Source organism: Chanodichthys erythropterus, chromosome 9 (genome assembly GCF_024489055.1).
Source record: "Chanodichthys erythropterus isolate Z2021 chromosome 9, ASM2448905v1, whole genome shotgun sequence".
NCBI classification, from domain to species: domain Eukaryota; kingdom Metazoa; phylum Chordata; class Actinopteri; order Cypriniformes; family Xenocyprididae; genus Chanodichthys; species Chanodichthys erythropterus.
Genome location: NC_090229.1, coordinates 11551738 through 11564422, shown reverse-complemented (window position 1 = coordinate 11564422; position 12685 = coordinate 11551738).

Genomic DNA, 12685 nt, shown 5'->3' with positions numbered 1-12685 from the left:
GGAAATAAAGGAGCTTGCATTAGTAGCTGTGCTTCACCATTAATAGAGAGTAGAAACTGATTACTGGAAAAATTAGGGAAGATAAATAATAAACAATGACTAACAAGCTCTAACTGCGCTAAAAAAAAAAAATAGTAATACATTTATTATTTGTCACTGACCTTTTTATTGATTTATCAACAACAATTTATGTTTTGTGAGACACATGCACAGTTGCCATGACAACGTCTCATGGCCTTGTTATGAAAGCCCAGATGTGGAAATTATCTATGATTTTTCCATCCTCCTTAACATTATCAACTTGTGACATACTGCAAATGTACACTTTTTTCCTATACTGATATTCTGTCAACAGAGTCAACACATGGCTGAAACATCCTACATGACGACAAACGTTTGTTTCAAAGAGGAGTATTTATATAGGTTTAAATCTGACATGCAGTTTGGGAATTGTCTTCTAAAACAATCTTAACAGCATAAGTCCAGCCTCAATAAACCCAGTGTTTGAATGGTTTCTCCCAAGCGGCCATCGAGCTGAAGGCAATCCTTTGACTGTTTAACAGCCTCTGTTTGCTTTTCTCACATGGGCTCCAGAGCTCTCTGAACTTCACTTTCATTTCATCCAGCCTGTGGTGGTGTCGGGGCTGCCTAGTTTGCATTGCAAAGAGAATTAGCTGTTTTGTGCTAGCGCTCCAGCCGACATTGAACTGTGTGGTTGTCAGGGCAACAGTTACACAAGAAAATGTCCTAACAGACTATAGAGAGTGCACTGTGTGCAACTACTTGGTTTCTTTATCCTCTGTATATTTTATGACTACTTTCATTGACAAATATTATTTTGTGTTCTAACATTTAATTTGATTGTATTGTGACAAAAGTTGGATTTCTATCCAGTTCTGGTTCTTTTTTTTAGTTACATGAGCAGAAGTTATATAAAATAAATTGTTAAATTCATTAACAGAGATTAAAGTTTTAAAGGCATTATCAAATATTATAGAATTCCTAAAAGATCATGGGCCCTATTTTAACGATCTAAACGCAAAGTGTAAAGCGCACGGCGCAGGTGCACTCAGGGCGTGTCCAAATCCACTTTTGCTATTTTAACGACGGAAAAACAATCCGTGCGCATTTTTGAAATGGGTTGTCCCTATTCTCTTAATGAGTAATGGGCGTAACGTTCAATAAACCAATCAGAGTGTCATCTCCCATTCCCTTTAAGAGCGAGATGCGCTCGCGCCATGGCGGAATTTGTTGGCGGAAAAGCTGATCATCAATCTTTCAGTCGTCTGCGTTGGATGCAGGCTTTCAAATAGCTCCGCGCGACGAGTCACTTAATATATATGTGTGTGTGTGTGTGTGTTGGCACGATTGTTCAATTAATTAGCCAATTTCGTTCATCATTATAAGTAGTAATAGGCTGAATTGAAAATAGGTAGCCTAATTCTAATACACGCAATGACTATTCATCATTACATTTTTATATTTATGTAGCCTACACAATAATATTCTTTTACACTGTAATCCTTTTGTTTTTAATATTTGGTATGTTTGTGTGATGCGCATCCCTGTGTGTAATAAGCAAAGTCAACGCACACTGTGGACGCACCCAGAGGCGCAGTTTCTACCAACGCGCTCTAACAAAAAAAATATTGCACCATTGACTTTAGACTTTAGACCAGGTTTATGGAAGGCCAAATGGGTCAAAATACGCCAGTAACCAAACACCTGGTGCACAGAAAACGCCGTTTGGTTACTGGTGTGTTTTGACCCATTTGGCCTTCCATACAGGTTTGAGTTGGTCTATGGCGCAGTCTATTTTCAGCTCCTTAAAATAGCAATGCGCCGGCAATGCACCTGAACGGCTCTTTTTTAGACCAGCACGCCCATGGGTGCACTAACTGGCGCAAATGCATTTACTAATTTAAGGACGTGGCGCTGAACGGGAAAACGCGAACGGCGCCGTACGCAAACTAGCAAACACACTTGCGCTGCGCCTTGCATCGCATTGCGCCAGGTGTATTTTAGGGCCCCATGAGTTAAAGGGATAGTAGCCCCAAAAATGAAAATTCTGTCATCATTCACTCACCCTCAAGTTGTTCCAAACATGTATGAGTTTCTTTCTTCTGCTGAACACAAAAGAAGATATTTTGAAAAACAATACTATGGAAGTCAACTGTTTGGTTACCAACATTCTTCAAAAAATCTTTTATTGTGTTCAACAGAAGAAAGAAAAACAACTTGAGGGTGAGTAAATGATGACAGAACTAACTCTTTATTGTATGTCTTACAATGCATTTCATATAGAATATGACAATGTCACTTGCCCCACTCTAAAATATATATAAAAAAAAAAATATATATAGATATATATATATATATATATATATATATATATATATATATATATATATATATATATATATATATATATATATGTACTGTATGTAACTTGTTTACCCAACAGCTATAGCAAAATATGACACTGGCATTTTATTTTGCATTTGTGTAAATAAACTTTTGACTCAAAAGTTACTGAGATATACAGTACATACACTGGCATTTAAAAGTTTGTGGTTGGTTTAATGTTTTTGAAAGAATTCTCATATCCTGCATTTATTTGATCAAAATACATTTTAAAAAGCCATATTGTGAAATATTATTACAGTTTTAACTGTTTTCTATTTTGATATATTGTAAAATGTAATTATTTCCTTAATGTCAAAGCTAAATTTTCAGCATCATTACTCCAGTCTTCAGTGTCACATGATCCTTCAGAAATCATTCTAATATGCTGATTTGGCTCGGATAATATTTTTTGATTTTTTTTTTTTTTTTTCAGGTTTTTTTTTATACAAAGAAAATTCAAAAGAAACATTTATTTGGCCTAGGCGAACTGACATCTTCACCCTTCAAATATTCAAATATTATATAAAAAAATCTGTTAAAGATTTTGTAAGCATACCATGCTTGGAGTCAATTGTTTTATTTGTGATTATGCAATGAAATAACTAATTTGTGAAGACATTTTTTGGCCATGCTATCATACGAAAAAATAAAAAAGAAGCAAAAACATGAAAGAGCCAATAAAACATTAACAACTGATTTTGTTGTATATGTATGCTTTTCCCTGTGAGCATTTTGTTCTTCCATGCATTTCTTTTTTTTTTTTTTGCATAATAAAATAAAACCTGTAGCTGTAGTTTGCCAAATAACTGTGTTGAATAAATTCCTTAGTCAAGTAACCGTTTTGTTCTTCTCTAGTATTTAAAATATTTAAAGAACATATTTGTCTCATAACTTGATGGTTTAGGCTAATCAGACTTGTAGGGTCATTACAGACATCACTTTTGGCCAAAACTGTGATTAAATTATTATAAAATGGTTTATAAAAGCATCCTCTGTAGTCTAAAAAGAAAGACAAGCAAGAGTGTGATATTCTCTTGGATTTTGAGGTTTAGCTCTGGTTTGTGAAAGCCTCTTCCTGTCCTCGTCACGAGGGCCTCCGGCCTGGTCTGGGATGATCGAACACACAGAATGCACACTGTGCTCAAACCACATTAAAATACAGATGGAGAGGTTCCTTCACCTGTGCTAGCAGAGACAAAAGTACTAAGACCAAGAGCCTAATTTTGTGTGCTGATGCAGAAATAAAACAACTCTTGCTACAAACAGAGATCTGCTAAATGAATAAATGTAAATGTACTTTCAAGCATTTGTTGTGGATAAGAGGAAAGGAAGAATCACTTACTACACAGCAGAGAAGTTTGAGCAGAGTTTCGGAGTCCTGCATGGCTTCAGGGAGGCAGGCCGGTCTGTGAGCGCTTCAGACGGAGGTATGGTCAGTTTTGGACCACACTAAAACACACCTGTACCTGGAGAGCTGCCAGAGATGGGCTGAGCCATACGCACTCTCTCCATGACACAGCTTAATGCATAAGCGATGTAGATCCCGCTACAGCAACCTGAGGAAATGAGTTCAGACTCTAACTATGGCCCTGACGAAGAGAGACCATTTGGACACCTCCCACATGATCCAAAAGTCAGGAAGGATCGCCACAATGTAAACCCTGGATCCTGAAACACTATTCTACAGGACAAATGATCTTTTAATAGCTGACAAGCAAATTTAGTCAGGCGAATCAATAACAGATCAAATGCCACATTGATGAGCATTAGATTGCAGATCCTTCATTAAAATAGTGTTCATTTACCCGATTTATAATGATCTTAGTCAGTTCTGTTAAGGATGCAACTAAATATTTGATCTCCACTGTGTACAATGAATCATATTGACCGCATGGTCTCATCACTAGTTCTTTTTCCTAAGCATATGTGTGTGAGTCTGTTCAGTTCACACTATATGACCCTAGTGAGGAATGTGACAAGGTGTTTATAGGAGTGTCTAACTTACAGTAAAGGGTGTGAGGCATGGCTGTGCGGCTCCTCCCAGTGGCACAATTGGTCTATTAGATGACAGTTTCTACTCAGTAATAATCAGTCAGGTCCTGTCCAAATGCGACACCACTGAAAATATGAACACAAATATGTGGTTCACAACCAATTCTATACCTCTAGAGAATTGTGCAGCTAAGCATGGTGTTTAAACAGTAACCTGAATTTCATATTATTACACATTCTAGTCAATATAACTGTTGCAAATGTGTCAGATTAACCCCACACTGAGAGGGTTTTCAGTAGAAATATCCTTTTAATGAACACTAGATTGCAAATGTGATTTTAAGAGGTAAAAAACTGAATGAAACACAAAATGAAAAAGCTATACATAGTTGCAAGAATGCCACTTGCAGAATCTGTGAAAATGTGAAAAATTTTAACAAAATAAGAGCGATCATACTAAATGCATGTTATTTTTTATTTAGTACTGTCCTGGGTAAGATATTTTTACATAAAAGACTGTTCTGTGATGGTTGTTCATGAGTCGCTTTTTTGTCCTGAACAGTTAGACTGCCCTGTGTTCTTCAGTTTTCAAGCATTTTTTTTGCATATTTGAACCCTTTCCAGCAGTGACTGTATGATTTTGAGATTCATCTTTTCATACTGAGGACAACTGAGGGACTCAAACTCAACTATTAAAAAAGGTTCAAACATGCAGAAGATGCTTGAGAACTGAAGAATCTGCAGGACCTGGAGGAATTTTCTGAAGAACAGAGCTCAGTTTAACTGCTCAGAACAAACAAGAGACTCATGAACAATCGTCAAAAAAAAGAAAAAAAAAGAAAAAAGATCATCCAGGAAACGACACACAGTATTAAGTATCAAGGGTTCACAAACTTTTTAACGGGGTCATTTGCATTTTTGTCTTTTGAATTAATTGTAAACATCTTTTATGTAAAATATTTTACTCAGGACAGTACTAAAGAAAAAAAAACATGCATTTTGTATGATCTCTAAAACTGTAGAGATAAAATATATCATACATATCAGCAGTGTTGGGGAAAGTTACTTTTAAAAGTAATGTATTACAATATTATGTTACTCCATAAAAAAGTAACTAATTGCGTTACTTAGTTACTTTTTAGGAAAAGTAATGTGTTTTTCTCACCTGGGCTGGGCTGTTGGTTTGTTCTTTAATAATAACAAAAAAAGTTCTATTTTTGGCAAATGTTAAAGGTGCCGTAGAACGTCTTTTCAAAAGATGTAATATAAGGTGTCCCCTGAATGTCTCTGTGAAGTTTCAGCTCAAAATACCCCATTTTTTTTTTTTTATCAATTTTTTTAACTGCCTATTTTGGGGCATCATTAACTATGCACCGATTCAGGCTGCGCGGCCCCTTTAAATCTCTTGCTCCCTGCCCTCCCAAGCTTTCGACTATAAGTGCAGTTATACAGTGCATAAACAAAGTTCACACAGCTAATATAACCCTCAAATGGATCTTTACAAGATGTTCGTCATTCATGCTGCATGCATGCATTGATTCCTGTGAGTATAGTATTTATTTGGATGTTTACATTTGATTCTGAATGAGTTTGATAGTGCTCCGTGGCTAACAGCTAATGCTACACTGTTGGAGAGATTTATAAAAAATGAAGTTGTGTTTATGAATTATACAGACTGCAAGCGTTTAAAAATGAAAATAGCGACAGCTCTTGTCTCTGCGAATACAGTAATAAACGATGGTAACTTTAACCACATTTAACAGTACATTAGCAACATGCTAAAGAAACATTTAGAAAGACCATTTACAAATATCACTAAAAATATCATGTAATCATGGATCATGTCAGTTATTATCGCTCCATCTGCCATTTTTCGCTATTGTCCTTGCTTGCTTACCTAGTCTGATGATTCGTAACAGCCGGTGTTATGTTGAGATTCGCCTGTTTTTCTGAGGTCTTTTAAACAAATGAGATTTATATACGAAGGAGGAAACAATGGAGTTTGAGACTCAACGTATGTCTTTTCCATGTACTGAACTCTTGTTATTCAACTATGCCGAGGTAAATTCAATTTTTGATTTTAGGGCACCTTTAAGGCCCTTTCACATCAAAAGTGAAGTGATTAAGCCTCAGGCTGAATGAAATGCATATTTACGCTTGTACAGTAGAGCGCACAGCTCAAACAAACCTTTCAGCTGGATTAAAGAAGAATAGGATACAGGAGAAGGAAGTTCAACACTCTCATTTATAAATCTAATCTAAAGTAATTTTTGCTTATTAGTATGGCTGATTTAGATAATTGAAGGTCAGCAGCAAAGACATTGGTTAATAAAGTGTGATATAATATGTTTAATTTAATATAGTTAATTATTACAGGCTTGTATAAAATTCTGTTTTGTGAGAAGAGTAAATGCATGTTCACATTTACTCTAGAACTACAATAAACATCAAGTTTACACAGCGCACACAACACAACTGCACTTTATTTATCTCAGGAGAGCTGTCAGTCAATCAATGTGAAAAAATAACTTCGATATTTTGTTGTAAATTGAAAAAGCAATGCGTTCCTTTACTTGTTACTTGAAAAAGTAATCTGATTACGTAACTCAAGTTACTTAATGCATTACCCCCAACACTGCATATCAGCAAATCCAGGTGGTGATGAAAGTGTTGCCTCATCAGAGAACCTGTGACACACAACATACACAATGCACACACACACACACACACACACACTCAAATGGGCTCATACACCCACAATTATTCCAAGCACACATACGTATTCAGTACATTCAGGCATAAAAACATAAGTACTGCTGCTGTACGCAACTGATTATTACAAATTACCACACTACCTCTCCCTAAATACAGCTGAGGCACTTCATCAGTCTGCATAAGTACAGATCGCCACTTTTAGATCTGTGATGAGTTAAAGTACTGCTGTTATATACACAGTGATGTTTTCCCTACTCAACTTCAGCTCACATACTAATGTTAGGTTTACCACAGACCTGAAAAGTACATTCAGTAAAAGAAAGTCGCTGGGAAAAAAAGTTTGACTTTCTTGTAAAATCCGAACAAATACAGTTTTCATCTCCAATCAATAACACTCATAGAACGTAATATCTGTATATAAAAATATACATAATTTAATTCATAAGCCATCTGTCATTACCATGGGTATTTGTTTAGAAAGACTTGTTACACAAAGTGACTGTTAAGCATGAAGTAACCTTCTTCCAATGCCAATATTTATTAATTTTTGACTGCTGCTCTGACAAAAATAAAAATGTTTACCATGATGTTGTCCCTTCTTAAAATGTGACAGGTCCTATATACAAACAAACAGACATTTGACTGATGGATGTATTCATTTAAACCAACACCAGTGATTTTATCAGCAGATGGTCTGTCTCGCCTCAGCTCCCTCACATATGCTGACCTGATGTAACAGACAGATTGGCTGCACCTGGAACAGGTTCAGCTCTATAGAGCGTTCTTGGCGTCACTCATCCATGAGCATCAAAGGCAGAACGCTTCACCTGATAGTGAGATATGTCTATATGGACTCTTTTCCAACCCTGGTATTTTCAGATCTCAGAGTCTTTCTCCACCCACGGGGAAAAAATGAGGGAGGGCAGTTGGGTCAGTAACCAGTTAGACTCAGGGCCGCTTTTATGTTCTATTGCAGTGGGACAGGTTCATTCATGTCATATTGGAACTACGGTCTTGAGAAAATATCAAGTTGGCAAATCTATGAGAGGTCTGTCTGTCTATTTGTCTGTCAGTCATTCTGTTGCTATCTATCTATCTAGCATTCTGTTGCTATCTATCTATCTATCTATCTATCTATCTATCTATCTATCTATCTATCTATCTATCTATCTATCTATCTATCTATCTATCTATCGCCCTGCTCACAAGGTAGTACTTTTTCAAAGTTCAGGAACTTTCGGGGATGGGACTTGGATGCTGAACATGCTGATTGGTTGAGTTCACGCAGCATTTTGATTGGTTGACTTCATGCAGCATTTTATTTCAACCACCATTTTTAAAAGTAAAAAAAAAAAAATTAGGCTTTTCTGTCCGTCTGTCCCTCCATTCGTTGTTCTGTCTATCTAAAAAATACATAAAAATGTATGTACACTGCAAAAAGATTTGAGGTCAATATGAATGAAAATGAAGAAATGGCAAAGCAACCAAACATGTGTCGCACTTTACCATCTAACAGGCATTTTGTTTAACAGAATCACTATTCACTGTTTAAAGTGGTGACCAATTGTTGACCAAAATGTTTTAAAATGTACCGTAAAGAGGAGATTTGCAGCTTTCCAGTGATATCCATATTTATCTCATTCTGACATTCAGAGGGACCGTGGTGATACTGGTTGCATCATCAAAATCTGCAGCAATTGATTCATCAAGGCAATGCATGTGGTTTGTTCCTCTAAGCCAAACAGGAACAATTGTTGATGCCTAGTCCCGCCTCCTATGCCCAGATTGATTCAAACCATCATCATCTCAGCCAAAAAACATGGGTTTTGCTCATTCGAACCACGATACTATCATGTTTCTTTGGAAGTATGAATAAGCGCAAAGTGAAAGTATTTGTGTGCGCATGTATCTGCATATATGAAAACAAACACAAAAATTACAGATTTGAATGAGAGCACTCATGTTACAAAGCATGACTTTGACATAATATGAACCAAAAATGAGGATAAAACAGTTTCACATTGGATAAGTTATTGCAATTTATGTTTTCAAACGAGTCGCTATGCAGTGAACTTTTTTTGCATTTATTTTACTCCCTAGTCTTTTTGGACACATTATGAATAAATAAAGTACACCTGTTTATACCTAAAGAGTAATATTGTAGTTTTATCTAGAGTAATATTGTAACAAATGGCTATAACTTGCTTAGAGATAGCTCAATTTATACAAAATCTCATCTGAAAGTTTAAAACATCCAAATATAAAGAAAAAAATCTAACTTCATGAGGCTTTGTCTGAGTTTACAGTGAAAAACACTAGATTTTTGCTAGTGTTTTTTGAAATTCTGGGAATTTTATACATTCTCAGAAAAATGGCACTTTAAATGACACTTTAAATGAGCTAAACTGAAACTTCAAGTTATCCTGTTTAAAATGATATATGGCACTTGATGCCGACTGCTATAATGGGTTAGAAAACAAGAGAAAAGTGCAGGCGAGTCAGGAGCCCCAAAAATGCTCTAGGTCTTCAAGGGTTTCTTAAAGTACCTATGGTGTATAAAGCACACGACAAGGAGATTATATCAAACAAGTCTTTTACTAGATCATCCAACTGGGGAATACAGGAACCGGACAGGAACATACACCAAAACATACACAAACGACACCTGACAACTTACTGAACAGATACAGGAACTTAAATAGACAGACTGATGAACTCAAATGACAAACAGCTGTGATGAATCGATTAGTGTCCATGGATACTGATTGTGGCGGGAAACTAGAACAAAGGAACATGTGACAGATGACAACAAACAAACTGAAAGTCCATGTGACTGTGACAGGGTTAAAGAGCTATTTGTCTTTGATTTTACCCATAAAACTTGTCATAAAAAATACACTGTAAAGAGATTTTTAAGGTCAATTTTATATTGGTTTAACAAATAAAGTGCCAATGTTAAAAGACATTCAGTTCACATAATTGAGCCAACTGAACATTTTTCAATGCAGCAAGTCAACATACATTTTTGAGTCTGGTCCCGTTAGATAATGAATTTCAACACCTGTTTGGTTGCCTTTACATTCAGCAAAATTTCGCATTCTAACGATCTCTGAATGTTCCATCCATCCATCCATCCATCCATCCATCCATCCATCCATCTATCTATCTATCTATCTATCTATCTATCTATCTATCTATCTATCTATCTATCTATCTATCTATCTATCTATCTATCTATCTATCTATCTATCTATCTATCTATCTATCTATCTATCTATCTATCTATCTATCCCTCTCTTTCTCTTGTGTGATCACCAGTCTCTTTTTCCTCAGAACTGTTTCTAAAATAATCCTTATAGTCTGAGGCTATATATTTTGCATGTCGTGGGCATTCACACTTTTTGTTTTTATAGAAAAACAGATGGTTGGGCTTCCAGAAAAGTGGGACAGGCCAAATATAGACAGCAGCAGTAAATCATCATCCACAACACGCTGCTGAAGCGCTATAGAGAATCTCACAGTTTGAAATAGAGTTTATAAATAAATGTGACACTGCCAAGAGAGCCATATAGGAAAGAAGAAATGGTTTTCAACTTCCTCAGAGCAGTATGCTAGAGCACAGAATCAACTCTATCCACTGACACATGGCGTAGTATCATATACAAACCTTTAAACAAATCACACATCACGATTTAGGAAGAAGAGACTCTGCTGCAACGGGAATCTTTTTTTATTTCATATAATTCACAAGGCAGTGACTCCCAGCAGGTCATGTAGAACAAGTACCAAATACTCTCTATTCACATTCAGGAACATGTCAAGAAAACAAATTACAACACAACACATGATACAGAATTTCTCTTGAGGGGCAACTGATCTTAAAATATTTTTATTAAGATGCTGGATATACAGAAACTAACCAAAGATGTTTTTTAAATAAAAATGCTATGTAATTATCTTTGTTTCATTTGATTCTTTGTATTTTTTGAGGGGAATTGAGAGAGGAGACCGGTCTGAGATGGCATGTTGGGTGACCAAAATAATTGGTTCCGTACTTCCGCTACAATACTCTAAAGAATAATATTACACGTTATGTCCATTTCCTACAGCTACGTTTTAATCGCAAATCACCCATATTCAGGCTAAATGTACATTTTACATTTTCTACAAATGCATTCATAAGAGCAGCATTTCTGCTAGTCCAAGCACGTAAGAGGCAGTCGATGCTTGTCATCAATTTAAGCTACAGGACTCTTTCAGTTTTAAGCCAAACTATAAACGGAAATTCACAGTAAACATTACAAATGAACCCGATGGCAACAAACGCTCATTGTAGTTGCTTTCCCATTCTATTAATAGAGCTTAAGGGGTGAATCACACTAAAACCTATCCAGGTCATATTTTACCCGAAATTTTGTTGTTTTTTGAAATTATAATAGGACACAACATGGGAGCAAGGAACCCTATTTTTGTACAATTAAGATTTATTTGCACTGACATTTTATTTATGATTTTCAATTTTTTCAATTAATTTTCCTCCAAATTATCATTACTGCAATGCATCCAGAACTTGGGATATTTTGTACATTTTTGAAATTGATAATATTATTCTCATGAGATTTTACAACATAAATATAATTGCTTATTTTTTCCTCTTGGTCTTGAGGTGAAATAATGACCCTGGCAGGCTTTGTGAGATTCACCCAAAGAGAGACTTTTAAGAGATTTCTTAAGGGCCAAGAAAAATCAGCTGGTTAAGAATGAAATGATAAGTCTAACATAACATAGAGTGTGTGAACCATGTCCATTTCAAATAGTTTGCATTACAAGTATAAAGGACAGAGATTGGTCATCGTGTCACAAAAGATAACATCTTTAAGACAATTTAAGTTCTTTACAGAAAACATGGCTTGGAGACTTCTCAGTACATATACCGGATTTGTAATATTTACATATGGTACACGAGTCCTCCATAAAGACTCTATTGTTAAAGGCCAGGATGTCACCTGGATCCACTTGCATTAAACGTCATGCACTATTCATGAGGTCCTTCAAGTCCCTGTTACCTTCATGGAATGTCAGTCATTATTACGATATGTATTTAAAGGGGTATTTACCTCTCGTCATGGACAGACTGAACATCACTGCATGCGTTCTGAGTGTGTGTACTGGAACGTATGTGTTTGTGTACCCCCTAAATGAACGAACGACACAGGTAGCTGAACAATCAGGATGTCAAAGCCCTGGTTATGCATCTGTTCTCTGCCCATCACCCTCTAAAAATTACAAATAAGTGGCATCCACACGTACGTTGCTGTATATAATGCCGGGAAAGGACTATGTAAACGTTGTGTCTCAACAGACTGTCCAACACACCTCCAGGTATTCTGCTGATGGGACATCTCAAAATGTTTAGGCAGGTTTGGAAACCTGAGAGCATAATAATAACGTGTTTGGATTCATCTGCATTAGCCTGTGCTTGATCTGTGAGGTGGGTCCAGAGAAATTGTAAGGGTACAAACCTGATCTTCAACCTCAGTGTGCTCATGATCATTTCAGCACATTTCCATTT